Source organism: Suricata suricatta, chromosome 6 (genome assembly GCF_006229205.1).
Source record: "Suricata suricatta isolate VVHF042 chromosome 6, meerkat_22Aug2017_6uvM2_HiC, whole genome shotgun sequence".
Lineage (NCBI taxonomy): Eukaryota > Metazoa > Chordata > Mammalia > Carnivora > Herpestidae > Suricata > Suricata suricatta.
This window is the reverse complement of record NC_043705.1, coordinates 50,614,971-50,620,970: the sequence shown is the minus strand read 5'-3', so window position 1 is coordinate 50,620,970 and position 6,000 is coordinate 50,614,971. Positions and strand designations below refer to the sequence as shown.

General features: G+C 35.7%; 1 long non-coding RNA gene across 1 annotated transcript in view; it reads right to left on the bottom strand.

The window, feature by feature from the left end:
• Positions 1 to 490: 490 nt before the first annotated feature.
• The window catches only part of LOC115293800, a 49,523-nt gene continuing 44,013 nt past the window's right edge, over positions 491 to 6,000 (bottom strand). Inside the window, exon 4 of the long non-coding RNA XR_003909610.1 lies at positions 491 to 593. This is a non-coding gene — a long non-coding RNA (uncharacterized LOC115293800). The remainder of the gene's footprint in view (positions 594 to 6,000) is intronic.

Sequence of the window (6,000 nt, the reverse complement as noted above, 5' to 3'; positions counted from 1 at the left end):
AAGCCAGGCAGAGAAGGACAGAAACCATATGTTTGCACTCATAGGTCTAGCAGGAAAACAGGAGAAACCTAATGGAGGACCAGGGGGAGCGGAGGAGGGAGAGAGAGTTGGGGAGAGAGAGGGATGCAAAACTTGAGAGACTATTGAATGCTGAGAATGAACTGAGGGTTGAGGGGGAAGAGGGAGGGGGGAAAAGAGGCGGTGGTGATGGTGGAGGGCACCGAAGGGGAAGAGCACTGGGTGTTGTATGGAAAACAATTTGACAATAAAATATTATGGAAAAAAATTTAAAAAATAATAAAAAATTAAAAATGAAAAAAAAAAGAAGTGCTGCAATTCTAACTTTTGCACTTTTCTGAGGAAATGTCTGAATCTCTACATTAATATCATTAAGAGAAGCTCTAAAAATAATAGGAAACAAAAATACCAAATAATCAGTAGTCAGTTTCCTTAACTGATATGCGAGGGCCCCCCAAAAATTCTAAGACAGTTTCTCTCAAAGACTTTTTAATCTCTTGAAAACCGCTCACTTTGCATTGTGTTTTTTACTTAGCTTTACTTGATCTTCTAAGTTATTCTTCTTTCAAGGTTTTCTGTGGGGAAGAACAATGATACTGTAAAATTTCTAGACCGGAAGGTTGAATTTGAGTTCTTGTCTAAAGCCAAGTTAGGGGACATAATTAAGAATTTTCCTACACCTTCACTATACAGGCAGAGTTTTGTTATACATGTTAGTATTTTGTTATATATTTAATTTCCTCTACTGCAGATCTGCTCAGCTAATACATAGCCTCTCAGGTAGGAAAAATCCTTAATAAACAGAAAGACAGGAAAGAGAAGAATTAAAGCACTCAGTTACATAACGTCTTACAAACTTGACTTAAGGCAAGATAAGGCAATTTCAGAGACAATTATTTTAAGAGAAAGATTGTGAAAAGGTGCAAATTATAAATAAAACAAGCTTGAAAAATAGACTTTAGTAAATATTCTAGAAGCTGGAGTAAAACCATAGCTAAAGTGGAGATGTGTCTGTCTTCTCATGAATGGGATCAAATCTGAGAAAGAAAATTTGATGATAAAAAAGAAATTGAAATATAAAATTGCCAAACTAGAAAATATTCAGGGTGCAGCTAGATATTTCCAGAGCCTTTGGAGGTAAAAAAAAAAAAAAAAAGCTGAAACGCAAAGGAGTATCTCTCTAGTTAAAAAAAATAACTAAAAAACTCTACCCTCTAAAAATTGGGAGCCTATGGATAAGGATACCTGTGGATATTTAAATACGATGACAATTGAAAGACTACTGGCTAAGAAACAGAAGGACAATTATCCACTCGAGTCCATTGATGCTGCTGTAAGGGTGACATTAAGCCCCAAAACGCCCCTCTTCTCCTTCTAACTTTCAGACGAACAAATGTGGCTTTCTCCTTGCTATGGGAGTCACTAAATCTACCATTAATCTCTTCACTGTAGAACATAAGATCCCTCAGAGCACAATTTTAAAGGTATTTAAGAAAGACTTCCAAGAAGCAAGAGTGAAATTTTGTCTTAAAGTAAAAATGACTGGTTGTGCCAGGGGGTAGAAGAAGATAATAAAAGACAAATTTGAAGGTATACAGTGCATTGAGGAAGGCATTAGGAAAAGCAAGCTTTTTTTTTTTTTTTTTTTTTTTGCCTTGGTTTCCAGGATGCACTAAAATAATGAAAATTTCTAAAAATCCCAAGTCATTTCCCAGGTCCCAACCTGTCGCTGATACTTTGAAATCATTATCAGGACATTCCTTTCATCTCTGTGAAACAATTCCTGCAAATTTACTTTGCTAACGGAGGTGCCTACATAAAATGTACTGCAAAAAGATAACTTTTTTAAATCTCGGAAATTTTCTCACACCCAATAAAATTATAGCTGATGTGGCTAATCATATATCTATATCATGTATGATTCAAGAAATCACTGAAGAAATAACTATGATCCAGAATGCCGATAGGCAAAGGATTCCACAAATACAGGCAGAGTAATTAGAACAGAGTCCTTAAAAGTCTTCCTGGATTATATAAACTCTTCATTTTTTGTACAAATATGAGAAAGTTAGGCCATAATCTAAAGGTCTTAACTTACCCACATGGCACATGGTGAACACCTATTGCCTATTAAAGCTGATCCCTTAATTCAGCAGCCAAAGCTTAGCTTAGTTGTTTCAGAACAATTATGGGCCTCGACTAAATGAGTTAAAACATCTTCAGATCTTGTACTGTGATAATCTTTAAATCAATTAACTAATTATAAAATGTGAATGCTTTTTCTCCTATTGTCAGCCACCAGTGAAATACTCTTATTCCAGCACCTCTCTTACCTTTATCCAATAGAGGATAATTAATTTCATGCTGAGAATATTCAAACCCTCCAGTGTTAACTGTTGACTTATTATTCTTTGTTGCTCTAATACTAAATGCTGACAGTATTGTTTGTTGATGGGTCTAAAAAAGAAAACCAGCAAACAGACCAATGGACTAGAAGAGAGACCTCAGAAACAAACTTTCATGTATATGGTCAAATGATAAACAACTTTGCTAAGACTACTTAATAGTACAGTCTCTTCAACAAAGGATGTTGGGAAAACTGACTATCCATATGCAAAAGAATGAAGCCTAATACCACATAAAGAAATGAACATTTCTGAGATTTGATGATTCTATTATAAGAGTGAAAACTATAAAACTCTTAGAAGAAAACACAGGGAAGAAACCTTATGACTTTGGATTTGGCAATGGTTTCTAGGATATGATGCAAAAAAAAAAAAAAAAGCACAGGCAACAAAAGAAAACATAGACAAATGAGCTGCAGAAAACCTAAAAACTTCTATGAACCAAAGAACACAGAGCAAAAAGGTAGAAATTTTGCAAGTTGTATATCTGATGAGGTGTTAATATCCAGAATATATAAAGAACTCCAATTCAAAAACAAAAAATTAAATAACCTTGTTAAAAGATGGGCAAAGGAGGGACGCCTGGGTGGCTCATTTGGTTAAGCGTCGGACCCTTGATTTCAGCTCAGGTCATGATCTTACGGTTGTGGGAATGAGGCCTCTGTGGGGCTCCACACCGAGTGTGGGGTTTGCTTGGGATTCTCTCTCTCCCTCTCCCTCTGCCCCTCCCCTGCTTCTCTCAAAATAAATAAATAAACTTTAAAAAACTGGAAAGAACTGAGACATTTCTCCAAAGACGATACAGAAATGGCCAACAAGCACATGAAACAATTTTACAATCACCACAGAGAAATGCAAATCAAAACCACAATGTGATATTACCTTACATCCATTATGGTAATATGTATGGTAGTAAATATATATAATACATAAAAATATATGACAAATGTTGGTGAGAATGTGTATAAATTGAAACTTGCACATTATTGGTAAGATTATAAGATAGTACAAGTTCCAAGGAAAATAGTATGGAGATTTCTCAAAAAAGTTAAAAACAGAATTACCACATGATCCAGCAATTCCACTTCTGGATATATATATATCCAAAAGAATTGCAAGCAGGATCTCCCAGAGATAGTTGCATCCTCCTGTGCATAGCAGCAGTATTCACAATAGCCAAAAAGTAGAAGCAACCTAGGGGATGAACGAATATACAAAATGCAGTGTGTACATACAATGGAATATTCTTTAGCCTTAAAAAGGAAGTAAATCCTACTACATGCTACAGCATGATGAAGTTTGAGGATCTACGCTAAATGAAATAAGCCAGTAACAAAAAGACAAATACTGTATGATTCCATGTAGTAGCAGTCAAATTTATACAGAAAGTGGAAGGTTGTTTACTAGAGACTGTGGGGAGAAGGGTGAGGGGAATGGTTAATGGGACAGAGTTTCAGATTTTCAACATGAGAAAGTTCTAAAGAGCTGTTTCACAACAATGTGGATATACTTAACACTACTGAACTATACATTTAAAAATGGTTAAGATGGTAAATTACATGTTATGCACTTTTTGCCACAAAGAATAAGTAGATCACGCTCTCTTGTAAAATCCCATTCCTTACCAATTGTTCAAATTGTGCAAATGACTGAAGTGTGGTCTGTTCTAAGCCATTTGAAATTACTAAAGTAAATTAGTATATAAATTAATAGTTGGTATTCTTTTTGGGGCCCTCCGTGGGTTTGAGCCCCATGGCAGGCTCTCTGCTGACAGCTCAAAACCCGGAGCCTGCTTCAGATTCTGTTTCTCCCTCTCTCCCTGCCTTCTCACGCTCATGCTCTGTCTCTTTCTTTCTCTCAGAAATAAAATAAAACATTTAAAAGTTAAATTAAATTTTAAAAATCAAAATATTGCTATAAAAAAGAGGTTTTAAGATCTTAGGCACTCTAAAAATAAACAGCAAAAAAACCCCCCAAATACATTAATTACAAGATGGCTTCATGATACCTAAAATAAGTACTATGATTAAAGTAGAGACTCATAGTCAAAGTAGTATTATAGAAGTTAGTATAGCATGCCATAGATCTTTAGAAATACTACTGAAATATTTTAAGAAAATAGCACACTATTTTCTTTGTATAGTATATACAAAGGACTAAAGTCCTTACACAAGGACCTCATAAAAACAAAACAACAAAATAATAATACATCCATGGGAAAGTTCAAGAATTCCATGATGGATACACAAATTCTTAAAAGAAACAGTGGGAATGATCGTTTTCAGATCCATGAAAATAAGATGCGGCAAAAACTTTGCCAGTAATGATACTCTTTGCATATAACACATAAATGAAAGAAAATGTCCTTGTACCAGGGAAATTACAAAATGCAAATAACAATTGTTTGTCACAAAATAGAGACAATGTATTTGTAGCTCCATGAAAATTGAAGTATCTCATGTACAACTTTTTGCTCTTTTCCTATAAAAAAAGCAGGCTCTTCAATGCCAATCTGGGACCAAGGTTAATTATTCTATTGAATTATTAGTAGTCTCCAAGATAGACTCTAATGATTCTTGCTTTTTTGTACTCATGCCCCTTTTACACAGCACCTCTCCCACATTTTATCAGGGTGGATCTGTATGACCAATAGAATGTAGTAATAGAGTATGTCACTTCCAAGGTTAGGTTGTTAAAAAGACACTGTAATTTCTGCCTTACCTTCATACCATTCACTCTAGGGGAAGTTAGCTGCCATGTTCTGTGCAACCCTGTGGAGAGGTCCATGTGGCAATGAACTCAGACGTCCTGCCAATAGCCAGTGAGAAACTGAAGTGTCCAGTCAACAGCTGTGTGAGGGAGCCCTCTTGGGAGCAGATGCTACACCCCCATGCAAGACTTCAGAGACCTGCATCCTTGGCTCACATCATGACTGCAGCTCAAGAGAAATACTGAACCAGAACCACTTAACTAAGCTGCTCTCAGATTCTTGCCTTTCAGAAACCACGTGAGGTACTCAATGTTCTTGTTTTCAACCTACCCGAGTTGAGATAATTTTTTATGAACGATACGTAATTAACATAATTCCGTAACATCCTAAATGCACTAGATCTCCTTTCAAAGACCACAAAATTATAAACTTTTTATGGGGAGAGAATCCTTTTGAATGATCCTCCCCATAGTCGTTAAACTAGGAAAGGCATTCATCTAAACATCTTTTCCATTGCTTTGGCTGACACTGTAAACAACAGAGCTTAAACTCTGGTCTACAGCAAATCAATTATAATTCCTTAAACCAAGTAGTTATAGATAATAGAATGGCCTTGGATTTTTTTGCCCCCAAACAGGGAGGATTCTGAACCACTGCTAGCACTATATATTATATCTACACATTACAAGTGAATTGGGATAATCTATATCTAAGCTAAAAGAAAAGGTGACTCAGCTATAAAAAGAGACTCAAAGAACCTTTGAGACTTGTTTCGTCACCACGTCTGGGAGGTCTGAGATCAGGATTCTAAAATATCTTCTAGTTTCCTCCAGTTATACTTACTCATCTTACTGTTGTTCAATGCGT